This window comes from Stenella coeruleoalba, assembly GCF_951394435.1.
Source record: "Stenella coeruleoalba genome assembly, chromosome: 13".
NCBI lineage: Eukaryota > Metazoa > Chordata > Mammalia > Artiodactyla > Delphinidae > Stenella > Stenella coeruleoalba.
The window spans coordinates 41721524-41742931 of record NC_137159.1 but is presented as its reverse complement, the minus strand read 5'-3'; the positions used below and the strand labels follow the sequence as shown (position 1 = coordinate 41742931).

At 34.6% G+C, this 21408-nt stretch overlaps 1 protein-coding gene across 4 annotated transcripts in view; it reads right to left on the bottom strand.

Moving 5' to 3' along the window:
• The window catches only part of FANCL (FA complementation group L), a 91907-nt gene that overhangs the window by 32734 nt on the left and 37765 nt on the right, over positions 1-21408 (bottom strand). The gene's annotated exons all lie outside the window — the stretch shown is intronic.

Here is a 21408-nt window from a genome sequence, read left to right as displayed (position 1 = left end):
GAGAAAAGAGTATATTCTATATTCCACTCTACCTACTCCAAAGATTTGCAGCATACCATGTTGAAGGCATAACAACCACAACATTCATTATTTTATCTATGTATCTTTCCGTCTATTTTTATGTGGGGTAAGGCAATCACTAAAAAAAAAGGCACAGACTAACCACCAGACATTGGAAAACTGTATCTGTAACATTCCATGCACTGGGAGCACAAGAGCTAGGTTTAACAGGGAAGATATTCCTGATATGGAGTCCAATCTTCCCGTGTGAAAAGCAAAGGTCAGAAGATTAAAAAGAATGTATTAATCTTGAGGGGAAAAAAACCAGACATCTCGACATGATTTGAAAAGAGCAGGCATAAAGATATTAATAAGAGATCAATTTAATATTAGGTTCACCTAAGGCATTTAATGAAATTCTCTGCACTGAAATCAGGATACCTGGACTGTTCTATATATAGGCTTCTCGGTGAGAAGATCTGTATGTGAGATCCCTGTGTTGATGCACTGAAAATTTCTGAATAATCCCAATGCTGAACAGTCTGTTTGGTATGATAGATTTGGCATTTAAACCTTTAGATCATTGAACCAGTAGAAAGTTCATCTGGTCAAATGTCACCAAATCATGACCTTTCCAAAAATATTACAAGGCATATTCTATCTCCCGACTAGTTTTATATTACTGAAACACAGTCTATTTTGGAAATGCTTGCCAATTTTTATTGCTGGCAAGTGTGATGAATCAAGTACCCCAATATTTGACCAGAGGAAGGTCAAGCTGGTTATTCTTGTTTATGTTTAATAAATAAATAAACCATCAGAAAACTAGTTTATATCAGTATTCTACAGAAATCTTGAAGGGTATCACATTTTCTCATGACACACAGCCAATAAACAGAGAAGGAGATGAAAATGTTCTTATTAACTCCATGGCTAGAGGATATATAGTTCGTGAAAGAAATCGGAGCTCTGGTTTCCACTGTCACCATCCACTGACGAATTGCTTATATGCTTAAGTCTAAACTCTTTTCGAAACATGCTAGTCCCGATTACTGAAATGTTAATAATTTTTTTTATATTCGACAAAGAAACTGGGTAACAAGTACAAGCTAAGAAGTTAGTGGCTGTGGCCATTATAGAAGTTGCATAAAATTTTTCAAATGGTGGTGACAAGCCAAAGGAAGCTGATAGCAACTGTAAAGAAAGTTCTGTAGGGGTAAGGACATCATTTGAGAGAAGACTAGTACACTCTTTGAATTATAAACAGAGTTTTAAAAAGGCCCGTCAAGTTATATTGCTTAGAAGGTCACGTATAGCTGCAAAAGTTTTGTTCAGTCTTGAAAAACAAATCAAACAAGCAAAAGGCAACCATCAGGATTTTTTTAAAGAAGGTAAATTTCTGCGCCGTAAGTATAACTGGTATATTTGGACCCTTGTCCTACGTCATCTATATTTGTAGCTATAACGTTAAGTGATATATGCAATGATAATTTGAGCTTGGGATCTCCCCCAAAAAGCAAAGCCTGAGGCCAGGGCTTGTGTACAGATAGGTTATTGGAAGTAATCTCAGGGACTGAGAGGGAGTAGGGACTGGAAACAGTATAAGCGAGGAGAGAAAGCTAAAATAAGGGTGTACTTTCATGATGGTTACTGTGGTCAATGGCAGCTCCGTGAGAAGTTCTAGAGAAAGCTCCTCAGAATTGCCACCCAAGAAACAGAATTCAGGAGCATTTATTCACTGTCTTCTATTCCTGACTGGTCGAGTTGCCCTAGGAGGGTTATGAATTCTCTCACATTTCCAGATCTGCATACATATGTATCCCTAATGGCTCCCATAAACATCACTGGTCCTAGCATTAGAAGAGCTGTGGGGCAAAGAAAGAGAGAAGTGGTAGAGCTTAGGTGAGGTGTTTTGTCAAGATACACAATCATGAAACAAACTGAAGCAATATGGCTGAGTAAAAAGTGGATGCGAAGGAAGTGAAGTAAGGAGCAAGAATTATCTGATTCCTAAGCCATTTGCCAAACAGGGAAGTAACATATGGTCAATTCTCCAAGAGTTAAATAAACCTATTTTGAAAAAACTTTCCTCATAAAATTAATTTATATAAAGCTTTAATAGTAATAAAAGGGATATATTTGAAATACCCAAAATATATATCTATATAAAATATTCTGCCTATTTTGTGTTGTTGTCTTATTATTGAGCTTTCAGAGCTCTTTATATATATTCTAAGCACAAGTCCATTATCAGATACATAATTTGCAAATATTTTCTCCTAGTCTATACCTTGTCTTTTCACTCTTTTAACAGTATTTTTCAAGAGCAACAAGTTTTAATTTTGATTAAGTCCAATTTCTCAACCTGTTTTTATAAGGATCTTGTTTTCTGTATTGTGTTAAGAAATCTTTGCCTATCCCAAAGTCACAAAGCTTTTCCTTGTTTTTTCCAGAAGTTTCATTGTTTTAGGTTTTACATTAAGTTTATGATTCATTTTGAGTTAATTTTTACATATGGATTGAAGTTCATCTGTTTTGTATATATGTATATATATAGCAAATTATTTGTCCCATTTATTGAATAGACTCTTTCTTCCACTGAATTATCTTTGCACCTTCACTGGGAACAGCTGTATGCATACACAGTTATATGGGTATACTTCTAAATTCTCTATTCCAGTGATCTTTTTTTCATACTTTATATTAATACTACAGTGCCTTGATAGATAGGTTTGTCTTAAAGGTAAATTTATAAGTCTTGAAATCAGGTGGTATTAGTCCTCCAATTTTGTTCTTTTTCAGTTTTTTGGACTACTCTAAGTTCTCTGCATTTCCATATGAATTTTAGAATCATTTTGTCAATTAAAAAATCTACGGGGATTTTGATTGAGATTGCATTGAATCTATAGATCAATTTGGAGAGAACTAACAAGTTAACAATACTGAGTCTTCTAACTCATGAATATAGTTTATCTCTCCATTAATTCAGGTCTTTACACAAAAGATTTGTAGATGCTTCACCAAAGAAGATATATGATGACAAGCATTTAATACGTTCAACATCACTTGTCATTAAGGAAACGCAAATTAAAATCAAAATGAGCTACCACTACACACCTATTAGAATGGCTAAAATGAAAATGACTGGACATACCAAATGTCAGTAAGGATGCAGAGAAACCAGAAGCCTCAAGCACTATTGTTAGGAATGTAAAATAGCACAACCGCTTAAAAAAAACCGTTCAGCAGTTTCTTAAAAAGTTAAATACACACCACTTAGATGATCTAGCCATTCTAACCCTAGGTATTTGCCAAAGAGAAATGAAAGCATATCTTCATATAATGACATTCACATAATGTTCACAGTAGCTTTATCTGTAACAGCCACATCCTGGAAACACCCCATCTGTCCATCAACAGGTAAATGAACAATATATGGTTACATTCATACAAAGGAGTACTACTCAGCCTAAAAACAATGAAATATTATTACATGCTACAACACTGATAAGTCTCTAATTTTGCTGAGGAAAGAAACCTGACATAGAAAAGTATATAGAACTATATAAAACTCTAGAAAGGAGAGCAGCAGTTGCCTGGGGTTCAGGAGGAAGGACACGAGGAACAGAAGGGAGAGATTAAAAAGGCGAAGCGGGAAACTTGGTTGTTGTGGAAATGTTTATTATCTTGATTGTGGGGTTGATTTCACGGGTGTAAACATTTGTCAATGCTCACCAGATCATACGCTTTAAATATGTTTAGTTTATGGTATATCAATTATACCTCAAAAAAGCTGTTTAAAAAAACACTCATTCTGGGGCTTCCCTGGTGGCGCAGTGGTTGAGAGTCCTCCTGCCGATGCAGGGGACATGGGTTCGTGCCCCAGTCTGGGAAGGTCCCACATGCCGCGGAGCGGTTGGGCCCGTGAGCCATGGCCGCTCAGCCTGCACGTCCGGAGCCTGTGCTCCGCAACGGGAGAGGCCACAACAGTCAGAGGCTCACGTATCGCAAAACAAAAAAAACAAAACAAAAAACAAAACAAACAAACAAACAAAACACTCATTCTGATTTCTGGACAGTAATTAATCTATACATTAGTACCTTCTTTGCAGTAGATCTGCAGTAGATTTCTCAACTTTTAGGACCTAAAAAATTTACAAAACAGCTGTATTTCTAACAGCAAAGACAAAGACAGAAGAGTAACTGTTCATAAACCCACCACTTAGATAATAAAAGCTTATCAGTTTTATATGTATATATTGGGCAAGGAAGGAGAAAGGATATACATGGGAACAAAGATGTTAGCTATTACCCCATAACTGTTATTAGATTATGTTAAACTAGGAAAGCACTTAAGCAGAAAAGTGTGAACACTGCCAATCTCAAAATGTAACGCTTATTATCTTTAAAAGCATTTTGTTACTTTTATAATACCTGAAGTGATATAATAACGTCAGTCACTTAACCAGATCTTAGAGTATAATATCTTCATCTTAAGTACTATTATTTCCAGTATTTTAATAATTTTCTCACAGTCCCAGAATGTGATCTTTTGTGCTCTGATGACACTTAAATTAATAGCATAATTTTCTGGTACTTGCAACAGTTGCTTTCCATTCTGATTTTTTATACTTTCCTATAATATGCACACATAAATCCTCTAATAATCATTTTTGTCTTTTTCTCTGAGGGATTCAAAAGGCTTGATTCAAATATCAAGAGATTAAACTTCTAAAGAAATTTAATTTTAACATTAATTGCAATATTCCCAATCAGATATCTTTAAAGAGATAAATCTCTTAAATGTTCAGTTCATTTGATCTTATTTGCAAGCTTCATTAATTTTCTCAACTCTTTCTGTAGGTGTAACTAAATCTATTAAACCAAATGCTATTCTCTGTCACACAATCCATAAAGAATGCATCACCTCTTCTTACAGTTTATTTTTACTGTAACTGACCACTGATGATTTAAAAGATTTGCTACTATTCTTAAGTCATGTGGAAAGTATATATGCCCACAAAGTTAAATGAAACACATTCACTCCATGTGTAGCCATTACAGAATGACTGCAGCAACTCTCTTAATAAAAAAGATAAGGAAGAGAGAGAGGGAGGGAGAAGTAAATAAATGTCTGTCAAGTGTATGTTGAAAATGAGTAGGCACTTCCAACATGGTCCTAAGCTATCCTATATTATAGGTCATTAAAAAAAGAAAAGAAAAAATGTCAGGCCAATTAGGTGAAGATTCTGGGTAGATGACTGAGTAGGAAGCACCAGGAATCTGTCTCCCCACCTAGACAATAAATGCACTGACAGAAACTATTTTGGAACTCTTGAGTCTACAGAAGGCTTGCAACTTTGGTTAATTTCAGCTCTTAGCTACCCATCACCCTGCCCCACAGCTCCCTGACAGGCAGCCCTGCACACACTTCGGGAGCACCCTGCACACAGCTTATAGGAGCCAGGGTGGGAGAAAAGGAGCTGTCTTCCAAATATCAGGTATCTATGCTCTGATGACTGATTGCTGCTTCTAATCTCAGAGGAATACACAAACAGGCAGTTGGATATTGCTGCTGTACTTCCTCCCACTGTTTCAAGTCCTTCCCTCTCTTGCAGAAGTGACCTGCAGCGTACTTAAGGAGCCACTGACCCTCCCCCCCTTCATTTTTCTCTTTTTCCCCTTTTGAGTGTCAGACTTTAAAGACTAGAACATTCAAAAGCAACTCAATGAGTGAGAAAGCAACTGGGATGAGTGAAATGAGGTACAAACTTCCAATTACAAAATAAATGAGTCATGGGGGTGAAATGTACAGCGTGGGGAATATAGTCAATAATATTGTTATATCTTTATATGTTGACAGATCGTAAACTAGACATAATGGTGGTGATTTTGAAATGTATAGAAATATCGAATCACTATACTGTGCACTAGAAACTAACAAAGTGTTGCAGGTCAATTATACTTCAAACAAGCTCATAGAAAAAGAGATCATATTTGTGGTTACTAGAGGGGAGGGGTGGGGGGAGGAGGAATTGGGTGAAGGTGGTCAAAAGGTACAAACTTCCAGTTACAAGAAAAATGAGTGCTAGGGATGTAATGTACATGATTGATATAATTAACACTGTTGTATGTTATATATGAAGTTGTTAAGAGTAAATCCTAAGAGTTCTCACCATGAGAAAAAATATCTTTTGCTTTTTCTTTTAATTTGTATCTATATGAGATGGATAGTCACTAAACTTATTGTGGTATTCATTTCATGATGCATATAAGTCAAATCAATATGCTGCAGAGCTCACAGTGCAGTGCAGTATATCTCACAGATATACAGTGCAGTATGCCAACTGTATCTCAATAAAACTGAGGAAAAAAAGGCAACTGCCTTTATAGGAAAATTTTGGAAGTCACTCTGCATGCCCAGGGAAAGGCTCAACAAAGACCAGAAAAGACCCTAAGAGTACACCTCAGGCTGATCCTTGATGCAGAGACAGCCTGCAACAATCAAGAACACAAAAACATAGACCAAAAAAAATAGGGAAATTTTGATCTTTCCTCTGGAGAGAGGGGAGGATCCAACTTCTAAAGTTACCACATTATATGACTAAAATTTCCAGCTTTCAACAACAACAACAAAATCACAGGGCACTAAAAACAAAACAAAGTGTAGCCCTGATTCAAAGGACAAAAACTAACAGGTTCCAAACATAGACCTGAGAGTATCTCTACTAGACAGAGAATTTGAAACAACTGATACGTAAGCTTTAAAGTAAGATGTAGAGCAAGTCAAGAAACCAATGTATGAACAAAATGGAAATAACAACAAAGAGAGAGAAGACTTTCAAAAAAGAACATAAAAAAATTCTGGAGCCAAAAATTACAATAACTAAAACAAAAACTTCACTAAGAGAATCCAAAGGTGAATTTGAACAGGCAAAAAATCTGTGAACATGAAGATAGGACGTAAGTTATTATGGCTGAGAAGCAGGAAGAAAAAAGATTGAAGAAAAGTGCATGAGTCTAAGGGAACTGTATGATACCATCAAGTTGACCAATATATGGATTGTGGGGTCCCAAAAGAAGAACGAAAATGGCAGAGAGCATATTTCTATAATGGTTGACAAATTCCCAAATTCGCTGAAATACATAAATATACACATCCAAGAAGCTCAATGAACTCTAAGATGAACTCAAAGAGATCCACACCGAGGCACATTACAATCAAGCTTTCAAAAGACAAAGACAAAAAGAGAATCTTGAAAGAAGTTGAGAAGTGACTCATCACACACAAAGGGAACCTCAAAAACTATTAGCAGATTTCTCATCAGAAACTTTGATGACCAGAAAACTGTGGGCTGATATATTCAAACTGCTAAAGGAAAAAAAAAATGTCAACCAAAAATCCTATAGCTGGCAAAATTATCCTTCATCAGTGTAGGAGAAATGAAGACATTCCCAGACAAACAAAAGAAGTCTGCTACCATTAGACCTGCCCTGCAAAAAATGTTAAAGAAAGTCCTGTAGGTTGAAATAAAAGGACACTAGACAGTAGCATGAAGCCCTATGAAGAAATAAAGATCTCAGTAAAGGTAAATACATGGAGCAATTATAAAAGCTAGCACTATTATAAAAATGGTTTTTGTTTTTAACTCCACTCCTTGTTTTCGACATGATTTAAGAGACTAAGGTATTTTTTAAAACTAAGAATTATTCAACTCAATGCCAGTGTTACAGTAACTTTGGTTTGTAACTTCACATTTTGTTTTCTACATAACTTAAGAGACAAAGGCATTTAAAAGAATTAATAGTTTACGGTTTGGTGCATACACTGTTTAAATATATAACTTTGTGACAACAACAACTGAGAAGGGTAGGTACAGAGCTGTAAAGGACCAGAGTTTGTATGTTATTGAAGTTAAGCTGGTATAAATTAGAAGGGTATAACTTCAGGATGTTAAATGTAATTCTGATGGCAACCACAGAGAAAACGGCTATAGAATATATACAAAAATAAATAACAAAGGAATTTAAACGTTTAACTCCAAAAAAAATCAACTGAACTCTAAATAAAGCAGTAATGCAGAAAATAAGGGACAAAATAACTATAAGGCATATAGAAAAAGTAGCAAAATGACAGATTAAGTCCCTCCTTATCAGTAATAACTATAAATGTAAATAGGCTAAACTCTCTAATCAAAAGACAGAGATTGGCAGGATGGATAAAAACACATGATCCAACTATATGCTGTCTACAAGAATATCACTTTAGATCCACAGACACAAACAGGCTTAAAGTGAAAGAATGGAAGAAGATATTCCACGCAAATAATCACCAAAAGAGAGCAGGAGTAGCTATACTAGTATCAGACAAAATAGACTTTAAATCAAAATAGGTTACAAGAGACAAAGAAGGACATAATATATTAATAAAAGGTTCAATACACCAAGAAGATATAACAATTATAAGCATTTATGCAGCTAATAACAGACTATCAAAACATGAAACAAAAATTAATAGTACTGAAGAGAAATAGTTGTATAATAATATTTGGGAGACATCAATACCCCACTCCCAATAACAGAAAATAAGGAAACAGAGGATTTGAACAACACAACAAACCAACAAGATCTAACAGACGTATATTGAACACTCTACACAGTAACAAAAGAGTACACATATTTCCCAAATGCACATGGAATATTTTCCAGGACACATCATGTTTTAGGCTACAAAATACATACAAAATAAATTTTAAAAGACAGATATCATATAAAGTATCTTTTCCCACCACAACAGGATGCAGTTAGAAATCAATAAAAGAAAGAAAACTGGAAAATCCACAAATTTGTGGAAATTGAACAACATACTCTTAAACAATCAATGGATCAAACAAGAAATCACAGTGTAATTAGAAAATACTTAGAGACAAAAAAGAAAACACAGCATACAAAAACTTACAGAATGCAGAAAAGTCCTAAAGAAGCTATTTATAGCTATAAATGCAGACATTAAAAAACAAGAAAAATCTCACCATCAACAACTTAACTTTACAACTAAAAGACCAAACTAAACCCAAAGCCAGCAGAAGGAAATAAAGATTAGAGAAGAGATAAGTAAGGTAGAGAATAGAAAAACAATAGAGAAAATCAATGAAACCAAAGGTTGATTCTTTGAAAAGTTCAACAAGTTGACAAATTTTAAATAAGTGGGACTAAGAAAAAAAAGAGAATTCAAACTACCAAAATTGGTTATAAAAGTGGGGACATTATTACCATTTACAAAAACAAGAAGAATTGTAAGAGAGAACTATGAAAAACTGTATGTATGGCAACAAATTGGATAACCTAGATGAAATGAACAAATTCCTAGAGACACAAAACCTTCCAAGACTAAACCACAAATAAATAGAAAATCTGAACAGAATAATAAGGAGTAAGGAGACTGAATCACTAATCAAAAGATCTCGACAGAAAAAGTCCTGGAAGTGTCACTGGTGAATTATACCAAACATTTTAAAGAAGAACTAACACCAATCCTTCTCAAACTTTTCCAAAAAATTGAAGAGGGGAAAATACTTCCTAATTCATTTCATGAGGCCATCTTTACCCTGATACTAAAACCCCAAGAAAACTTAAAAACCATGATCTCTTATGAATATTGATTTAAAAATCCTCAACAAAATACTAGCAAACCAAATTTAGCAACATATTAAAAAGATTACAGGGCTTCCCTGGTGGCGCAGTGGTTAAGAGTCCACCTGCCGATGCAGGGGACATGGGTTCGTGCCCCGGTCCGGGAAGATCCCACATGCCACAAAGCGGCTGGGCCTGTGAGCCATGGCCGCTGAGCCTGCGCGTCCGGAGCCTGTGCTCCGCAACGGGAGAGGCCACAACAGTGAGAGGCCCGTGTGCCACACACACACAAAAAAAAGATTACACACTGAGATCAGGCAGGATTTATTCCTGGAATGCAAGGATGGCTCAACATATGCAAATCAATAAAATGTAATACACTATACTAACAGAATGAAGAAATCCATATGATCATCTCAACTGACACACAAAAGCATTTGACAATATTTAACACCCTCTCATGATAAAAACACTCAACAAACTAGGATCAAAGAAAGTTACTGCAACATAATAAAAGCCATATTATGAAAAACTGCAGCAAACATCACACTCAATGTTGAAAGACTGAAAGCTTTTCCTTTAAGATCAGGAACAAGGCAAGGATACCGACTTTCATCACTTCTATTCAACACAATACTGGAAGTTCTAGCCAGATCAATTATGCAAGAAAAAGAAATTAAAAGCATCCAAACTAGAAAGGAAGAAGTAAAATTATCCCTGCTTGCAGATGATATAATGTTACAGGTAAAAAACCTATATTCCCCCCCTCAAAATTGTTAGAACTAAGAAATTAATTCAGTAAAGTGGCCACTTTGACCACCAGCGAAGTCAATACACAAAAATTAGTTGCGTTCTGAACAGCAACAATGAACAATCCAAAGAGGAAATTAAGAAAACAATTTCATTTACAATAACATCAAAAAGAATAAAATACTTAGGAATTAACCAAGAAGGTTAAGGACTTATAAAATGAAAACAAAAAAACACTCCTGAAAAAAATTAAAGAAGACATCAAAAAAAGGGATCTCAAACCAGATTCATGTACTGAAAGACAATGCAATCCTTTTCAACATCCCAATGATATGTTTTTGGGCAGAAATAGAAAATCCTATCTTAAAATTCATATAGAATCTTAAGAGACCCTGTATAGCCATACAATCTTGAAAAAGAACAACAAAGCTGGAGGAAAAAAGTGGAAAGGACAAAGTAGAAATCACATTTTCTGATTTCAAAACTTACTACAAAGCTACAGTAATCAAAACAGTGTGGTACTAGCATGTGATAGTCTATATATAGACAAATGGAACAGAATAGAGAGCCTAGAAATAAACCCTCATATACATGATCAAATGATTTTTGACAAGGTTACCAAGACTATTCAATGAGAAAAGAACAATCTTTTCAACAAATGGTGCCAGGAAAACTGGCTATCAATATACAAAGTAATTAAGCTGGCTCCTTATCTAACACTGTATATAAAAAGTAACTTAAAATGGATCAAAGACCTAGATGTAAGAGCTGTAAGTATAACACTCAGAAAAAAACACAGGGCGAAAAAGCTTCGTGACATTGGATTGGGCAATGACTTCTTCAATAAAGCACTGAAGGCACTGGCAACAATAGAAAAAATAAGTTGGACTTCATGAAAATTAAAAATTTTTGTGCATCAGGGGACTTCCCTGGTGGCACAGTGGTTAAGAATCAGCCTGCCAATGCAGGGGACACGGGTTCAATCCCTCATCTGGGAAGACCCCACATGCCGCGGAGCAGCTAAGCCCGTGCACCACAGCTACTGAGCCTGCACTCTAGAGCCTGTGAGCTGCAATTACTGAAGCCCGCGCACCTAGAGCCCATGTTCCGCAACAAAGAGAAGCCACCGCAATGAGAAACCCCTGCACCGCAACAAAGAGTAGCCCCTGCTCGCTGCAACTAGAGAAAGCCTGCAGACAGCAATAAAGGCCCAAAGCAGCCAAAAATAAATAAATTTATTTAAAAAAAAATGTGTGCATCAGAAGACAATAGCAACAGAGTAAAAAAGCAACACAAGGAATGGGAGAAAATATTTGCAAATCATATATCTGATAAGGAATTAATACCTAGAATATGTAGAGAACTCTTAAAACTCAACAACAAAAATAACCTAATTTAAAAATGGGCAAAGGAACGGAATAAAACATTTATCCTGTAGGGATAAAGCTAGAATTTAACCCAGACTTTAAGACTCTGTGTTCTCTTTTTACTATGTTACAAGTGATCCAGCAGAATTAGCTCTGAAGCCTACCATGAAGGTCTGCAACCAAGTCAGATCTATTAACATCAGCAAGTAAATTACTTAATGTACCTTAAATTGGTACTGAAATCATCTGATAAAAAAACCTGTTCCATACTAACAGTCTCATTGGGTCTTTAAATTCATGGAAGAATTTTACCATACCATAAAAGTATCTCATGTGCTCACAAAGCACATATCTCAAATCTTCTAACTTTGATAACCTTAGCAATCAACTGAAATTATAGCTGATCTTCCTTTACCTGGCAAGTAACTGACTGTATGAGATTCAAAGCTATATCTCCAACTGCCCACTAAACACATTTATTTAGACATACCATAGGCATGCCAAACTCATCAAATCCCAAACTGAATCTGCCTCTAAACCTCTTCTTACTGCATTCTCTACCTCACTTGGCAGTACTACAATCTATCTAATCTAGTTACCCCCACCAGAAGCAGTGGCAGTTATCCATGGGATCTCATGCCCAATCCATCACCAAGTTCTATCAATATAATCTGTGGAATTTTCCCAAACAATCCCCTTTCATCCTTCCCTGCAACCATTAACCTAGAACAGACCCTAATTACTGTCTGCATGGGTAAGTACACAGCTGCCCCTCAGTCTTCTTCACTATAGTCTTGCCATTCTCATTTAGAACCTTCCTCTACACAGAGTGACCTATTAAAAAAAAACTTGTTTTGCTGAAAACTAATCTGCAGAGGTGCTCTGAGAGGAAGGAAAACAAAAGTCATGCCAGAGATTTATAATACAACTTGGCATACCAAGAAAGATGAGAAATCCTAAATCAAGAAATAGCAGAACTTACTTAAAACTAGAATTTCGTAAGTGTATTAGATCAGAGTCCTTTCTCCACCTTCCTATTAATAGCCTAAAACAAAACAAAAAAACACTTTGAGAAATGCTATTATAAAACAAAAATTGTGACCATGCCACCTTTCTTCCTTATAACCCCATCACTTTGGGATAAAGTCCAAGACCATCAGAACTGGTATAGCAGACCCTGCCTAACTCTAAGCAAAAGCTCCAGTCTTATCTCTGACTACAGAGTTCCAAACGATGTGTAATGCATGTATTATCTCCTACAATGTTATGCCTTTGTCCTTTGCCTCCAGCAGTTCTCTCCTAAAGTATCATGTGTCCTCCCAAGCCTAATTTCTCACTTCTCAAGACTCACTGAACTCAAGTAACACTTTATCCAGAAAACTTGCTTGACCACATCAGGTTAAATTATGTACCTCTTCTCCATCTTATCAAAATGGCTCACCACACACATCACTCAACACATTTTACTGAAATTATCTTTTTAAGTACCTATCTCCTTATCAGACTGAAAAGTTACTCCTGAAAGCCTACCCTAGGATGTTAGAACCTGGTTAACTCACCTTAAATTCCTTAGGAGCCAGTTCAGTGCTACACATACAGTACACATCTTCCTCAACTTATGATGGGGTTATGTCCAGTTAAATGGTTGAAAATGCATTTAATACACCAAACCTATGGAACATCATAGCTTAGCGGAGCCTACCTTAAACACACTCAGAACACTTACATTAGCCTACAGTTGGGCAAAATCATCTAACACAAGCCTATTTTATAATAAAGTGTTGACTATCTCCTGTAATTTATTGAATACTGTGAAAGTGAAAACAGAATCACTGTATGGGTACAGAATGGTTCTAAGTGTATCGGTTGTTTGCCCTTGTGACAGAGTGGCTGACGGGGAGCTGTGGCTGGTTGCTGCCGTCCTGCATCGCAGAGCATCATTTGGCCTATCACCAACCAGGAAAAAGATCAAAATTCAAAATAAGGTTTCTACTGAATGTGTATCACTTTTGCACCATTGTAAAGTTGAAAAATCCTAAGTCAAATTAGGTCAGGGACCATCTGTAGATATTAAATGCCTGTTGCATTTAAACTATTTCCCACTGAAAAAAATGTTGCTTCTTGATTTTCTGTTTATGTACTTTTTCAAGGTAACCTGAAAAAAGAAGAAAGACTTGACCATGACAGAATCACAATTTCATCTAATGAAGCACTAAAAATAGGATATAACTTCCCTACTAGATCTTCGTGAGTCAGGTCTCTTACTTATCTTACCTAAGTTCTATGAATGCCCAAAGAACCCCAAACTTCCCACACTAATCCCCTCCAAATTATACAAGAAGGCAAGAAAATAAGTCAGAGGATTTCTTTCTTTCATCACTTGCCTCTAGCTCGAAATGTCGAACCCCATTCATAGTTAGCATACTTATTTAAAATTTTTAAAGCTGCTAGCTTTAGCTAGCAGCCCATGGGTGAAAGCAATGAAAAGGATTTTAACATTATGTTCACAACTAGTTTATACATTAGAATTCAAATAAAGTATAAACTACACATTTAACATTAGGCAAAAAGAGGGTTACAGCTACTTGGTAAGGAAGGTGGATTGAACACACAGATCTAATTTTACCCCAGCCCCAAACTTACTACATTGTTGTTGTTTTTTCCTTTAAGGCATAATCTCACAAAAACAAGGAGAACTGAAGAGGCAATAAAACCAAATTTTGGAAGCAGGAAAACAAAGGAATTGCTCTTATGAGCATAGATGCAAAAGAAACAGAATGTGGAAATATATTATACTGGAAATTGTATATGTGTATACGAACATATGTATGTGTGTGTATCTACTGACCAATCAACTGACTGATCAACATATAGATTTAAAATACTCCACAACCTAACTGGGTTTATTTCAAGAGGGCAAGATTTATTTAACATTAGGAAATCGAACAATATAATTCACCACATGAACAGAATAAAGGAGAAAAACCATTTGATTATCTAACATAGAGAAAATATACTTGAAAAAATTCGACTTTCATTTATAACAAAACTCTTAGCAAACCAGAAACAGAAATAAATTCTATTAATTATTGGTTAAGGATTTCAGTACAAGAACTATAGAGCAAAAATCTACCTAATGATGAAAACAAAGACTTCTCTTTGAGAACAGGAATAAAACATGAATGCTTGTGTTTACTATTCACGTTTCACAGTTTATTAGATATCCTAGCCAGAACAGTAAGGCAAAAAAAAAAAGAAAGAAAGAAAGGCGTAAAGATGGCAAAGGAGGAAATAAAACTATCATTTACAAATGATATGATTATGTTCATAGAAAATTCAATGAACTACTGATTATTAGATAAAGAGTTTAACAAAGCCACTGGATAAAAAATCATCTAAAAAATCTACTTGTAGACATCAGCAAGAAACAATAAAACTGAAAATTACTGCTACATAGAACTAAGAATGGCCAAATTTTTAAAGTCTGAAAATACCATGGGGTAGCTAGGACATCATTTTTTGCCCCTCAACTCCAAATCTACTCTCACTATCTGCCTGTGATAATGGAGGTTCACTCTGTAAGCACTTCTCTTTTACAGCTGCGTGGTGTTCAGCCCTATCCGTAGAGGATGCCATAGAGTTAAATGTTACTAATTCAGACTGCTGTTTCCTGCCCAACAGTGTTGCTCCACTCTCGCCTCAAGGGAGCGTTTTCTGCTTGCTCAGTGACTTCTAGGCAGAAGGCTGGAAGAGTCTTCTCCAAGAAATCTGACCAATTAATCAAAAAGACCTAAAATACTGACACTTGGGTTCCCCATTATGAGAGCTACTCAGGTGACTCTACAATGAAGTTCACAGTCGACAAGCCCCACTCACACTCAGAGCTTTCAAATAGCTGACTTTTAATCACGAGCAGGTAACCAAAGACGATAAGCCTAGAAAAAGAGCAACTCAAGGAAATAGAAACTACTCAGATGGAAAAAAAGACATATTATTAGTATCTCTGGGGACAAGAGAAGATTTATCAATTAAGTAAACTCTTAGAAATGAACATGATAGTATAAGTAAAAAAAAACTCAACAGGAAGGCTATTAGGAAAAGCTGATGAAATTTACCAGAAAGTAAAGCTAATAGAAAACCCAGCGTAGATGATTAAGAGCAGATTTAGACAACTGATGGAAAACTGTGGGTTGAATGAGTTTTAAGTACACACAAAACTAAGGAAATGAAAAAGACAACTGTTAACTCTAGGTAGTAACAAAAACTGGGGCAACAAAGGAAAAATAATAATTAACTACATGGCTTATCTCTGCATAGTATACATATATGTTCAAAATAATAATGTAAACACTGAATATTGACATAATCAAAATTACAAGATAACTATCTGGGAAGGATAGGCAGTATATGTGTGTATGGAGTGGGGAAAGGTAGAAGAAACAGCAAATTCCCCATTATCTACAGTGGAAAGTTAACAGATAATGCCTAAACCAAACCAACAAACAAAAAGTAGTATAATTACAAGAGCATGTAATGATAGAAATTTTATTATAACACCAAAAGGATCAACTAACAATTAAAAGTAGTTGACCCTGGAGAGGGAGAAAAAGGTGAGAAGGAGGCTAGGACGTGCCATTTTGTCTAAAAAGAAAACAAACAACAAAAACCCTTGTAAACCTAACTCTTTATGTTCATATACAACTTTTATTAAAGTATAACCTTAAAAAAATTAATAGCTTGCCCACATTATAAAAATAAACTAGAAAATATGATTTTTTTAAAAAGATCACATTCACAATAGCAAAAAAAACTTCATACTTAGGAATAAACTCAACAAAAATGTACAAGATGTGGATTAAGAAACTACTGCTACTTAACTGGGGGACCTAAATAAATGTAGAGATAAGCAGTTCCTAGACTGTGAACATATCAGTTCTTAATTGGATGGATAAATGTAAACCCAATTATAACTAAAAACTACATTATTCTAAGGATTACCTGGAATAATAAATGCACAGCATTATCAACAATGTTTCAAAAAATATTTTGCTAAGTGATAAGCGTAGGTTCAGAACTATTATCCAGTGAGATCCCAATGCTAAATGAAGGCATTATGGGTGACTTTATATTTTCTTAATTTTGCTTATTTGTATTTTCTCTTTTTTAAAATCAATGTAGGAGTACTTTTAAAATAAATTATGTTATTTAAAAAAAAAAGAAAGGCAGTTAATAGGTTAATGAGTCCAATAGCTCAGACCATATCACACAGATCTACCATATCACATAATCTCAATAATGAACTAAGTTTCTTTGTTTTGATTCCGTTGATGTCTTTTTATCCATACCATTATAGCAATAATAAGATGGCCAAGAAGGCAAAAGTATATTTAATTAACCAATTTAAGGATGAACAAAAATCCAGTACTATGAGTTCTCCAACAAGGACAGCAGAGAGAAAAATGGAAAGAAAGATAATCCAGTAGGTCAAAAAAGGAGAACTTCCTCAGGATCCATACAGTGTGATATTGAGAGTTTTCTTCCCCTAGGATTCTGTTTGTTTTAAACCAAATTTATTTTAAGATCTCCGTGAAAGAGAAAAAGTTTATTATTTCCATATACATATGAACTGAGGCAAAGAGCAGTCATGTGACTTGTTTGAAATTATACAATTAAGTCAATGGCTGAACTGTAAACAGAACCTAGGGATACCCGACTGCTAGTCTGATGCTCTAACTAATGGATCATGCTCCCTGCTATGTAATAGGACTGTTTCCTTTAATTACAATTTCTTCATTCACCATCAGATTATCAGCCAGAGGCTTTATCATTGGTTTTGCTCTTCTTGTATTCATGGCATTACTCCAAGAATATGAGATTTACATGATAAAAAATATAAAGACCACTGTTTATGTATCATACCAAATCTGAAAATTCCAACCAGTGTGACACAGACAGTTCACAAGCCTGCACTTAATGGCACATTTATAGGTAAAACTGCAATTTTAGCATCCATTTTGGGCTGGTCAGTGACCTGGAGAAAATTAGTTTTGTTTTTATAGAATCACTAATGTCAGTGCACTTAAAATCTTACATTAGAGCATTCTATGGTCTCATCAGTCAACAATATTCACAAATATGACCTATATATAGAAGTTGAAAGGGTAGCAGATTTCAGAGCATTTGTGATGTTGGGAAGTAGAATAAGATAAAAATCATGACATGCTCTTACACTCTATCCTGAAATCTATAAGACAAAATTGACTGGGTAAACAAGTAAGTATCTGAGAAGAGGTGTGCAGTCACTTGTCTTTGAGAAGCACTTTGTGTTTCTTTGGCACATATCACGGCAGCAGTAGTAGCAGCAGCCTTGCCCTTGGTGCTGATTTCTTACTACTCTAAATGCCTCCTCTGAGCCAGAATACACTGGCTGTTGCTGATCATGCTGTGAGACACCTGCACTGGCTACTAGGCTTGTCATGACGCACAAAACCCTACCATCTTCAGCTTGACATTGTGCAAGTTATAATTATTCATCCAAATGAATATGTCAGAGCAGCAGCAGCAGACCTCTCATCAGAGCAAAAGAAAAATACATCAAAACATTATCAACCCAGCAGGAAGACAGGGACCATAAGGAAAATTACCCATTTTTAATATGGATGCCACAAAGCCATGCCTATTATTTTACAAAAAGAAAGGAAAATAAAGATCTTCCAAGTTTAAAGTCCAGAAACACTGAATCCAAAGAGGAAATGTACAAAAAGCAGACAAGGAATTTTTTAAAATCAATTATCTGGAAGCTATTTACAATCTTTTAAATATAAGTTTGCTATTAGACTACAATAGTAACATTTATTTCGCTTAAGAACCACATCTGTTTAAAAATTGTTTAAAAAGAAAAAAGATGGGAACTCCCACAAGCAGAATTGTGTCCAATAGGTCAATGATAAAAGATACACAGCAAAGAAGTTTGATGTTGCTTCATATTTCCAAAATGTAAACTAACATTGCCAACACTTTTATCACATCTAAAAAGACTCAAGAGTTCATACTTGCTGGCAGTATCACCAAAATGCTTACGATGTACAGCTAGACTCTAACAAGAGGCAAATAGTATATTTTGAAAGTTTTCTGAATTTTAGTGGTTTATGTAAAAGAAAAACTGAAATCACCCCAGACCGCCACAAATGAAGATAAATCCAAATTCTTTGAGCATATATAAAATAGGCAAGTGTAAATACAATTCCTATCTCATACTTAAATATGAAAAAAAGTATAACTTTTATAACAGACTTTAGGAGAATATCTTTTCAGAACAAAATATGGAAGATATTCTCATTCAATACACAAAAAGCAGAAATCACGAAGAAGAGAGTGATAAATGTGACCACACTGAAACGTTAAACTTCTGATTGAAAAAATATATCATATACAAAGTTAAAAAACATGCCACAGGGAGAAGATACTTATATCCCATATAACCAATAAATAACTAGTATTCAAAATATATAAGAAATGCTTATAATAAAACACACAAATTTAAGTAGGCAAAGATAAACACAATAATAATGAGTATCAGTTTTTGATAAGAATTAAGGTCACACTAAAATCAGACTAAGACTTAGAAAGGATTTGGGAAAGTAGGAATTACTATGCATTGCTGGGTAGGAGTATAAAGTTATGCAACCGATTTTAGAAGATAACTTGGCAATATTTTGTAATCTCAAAGAGATGCATTCCCTACAATACAGCATTTTCACCTCTAGGCATAAACCACACTAAAAGTCTCACATATGTAAAAGGAAACACAGAAGAATGTTCACTGCAGCACTGTTTAAGAAAGAAATTGTGAACAACCATATAAGTAGGGCAATGAATAAATTAACTGATGGATTCATATAATGAAATGATATAAAGCATTTAAAATGATATAAGATCATGGGTAAATCTCAGAAACAATGTTGTATAAGAAAGGTCAGACTGCAAAAATACTATAGAATATGGCATAAACAAATGTAGCAAAAAAGTATGCATGGACAGCATACACACCAATTCCAGTCAAGTGGTTTACCTCTAGAAAGGGAAAGAAGGAAAGAAAGAGGAAAGGAGAGAAGCAAAAGAGGGGTAAAGTTTTAGGTCCCAGAATATTTTATTTCTGAGAGACAGAGAGAGAGATATCTGAAGCAAATGTGACAAAATATTAAACATGTCAAATTTCAGTTGTGGTTAAAATGGTGTCCAAATTTTTATCTGTACTATACTAAGAATTTTAGTATGTTCTTTTAATTTAAAAAAAGAATTTATGACATTCCAGTTACTACTAATTAATTCTGTATTCTTAAAACTAATACAAAATAGAAAACTTGACGTATGACCCAATTAAATCTAAATCTGAATTTGAATTAATATTATAAACACTTATTCCATACTTACATGTGCAAGGCACTGAGCTGGTGTTAAGTAGGGATAGAAAATTCAGAAGAAATTGCCCTCTAAGATTTTCTAGTGTTAAAGTCACAAACTAGTTTTGCTAAATGGCAGGATAAGGTAAGTGCTAAACAGTCTTTTTGTGGAGATGCAAACTTCTTCACAGATTAAAGTCTGGGGAAAACTTTTATGATTATCTAAATTTAAAAAACTAGGAAACTCATCAAAAACATATTCCCAAGGTTGGATCTTGGGATTTTAATAAATATTAAATTATAATTTAGAGATAGCATATCTGGAAAGAGTAATACGATCTAGGTACAATGTTATATCATGACCTCACATAATACATAAAGATAAAGTTTATAGAGCCAAATAGAAAATGTATATTCATGTTTTTTAAAAAGTATGCAATTTATGTATAATTCCAATTCTTTAAAAAACAATCAAAACAGTATTTCTTATACATTTATAACATATATCAGAATATCAAAAGCAAATCACAGGGTTTTTCCTCCCCTTTATTTTGCTGTGTTTTCTTGATTTCCATTGGAAGGAGGGAGATTTTTGTTTTAAAAGAAGAAAACAAGAAAACTATTTTTAAAATATATATGGTATGATTAAAATTTGACCCTTCACAAGACCATTTAAATCCTGTTAGGCTTTTTTTTTTTAAAACTAACTTCATATACAAGACAATTATTACTTTACTCTATATATTATAATTTAAAATATAAGTATAAATTTTCACTTGAACCTACCAAAACTTCACAACAAAAATAAGGGTAGTCTCTATTTAGAGAACATTTGTAAAACGTCACTAGGAATTTTTGTTTCGCTTTGCATAAGAACAGAAAGTTTCTCTTCATTTTGGTATCAATTTACTTGGTGAGACAAGGACTATGCCTGTCATCATTAGACTGTTCTTTGAATCTAACCACCATTCTGCCAGATCTTTAAAAATCACACACGTGAATGGTGATGATAGAACTGTTGATAATCATACCATATTTTAGCCACATAATGGTACAATTTACAATGCATTCCTAAATACATTAACTTGTTAAATATCAGCAATGTATTGAGAAATTGACAGGAGTAGAAGAATCTCCTATATTCTTTACTCAAAGTAAGAATGTTCCAAAGCACTTACAAAAACAATATAGTCTAAGTTCAAGGATGAACTAAGGACAAACACTTTAAAACAATAAAAACTGAATAGAAATGGCAG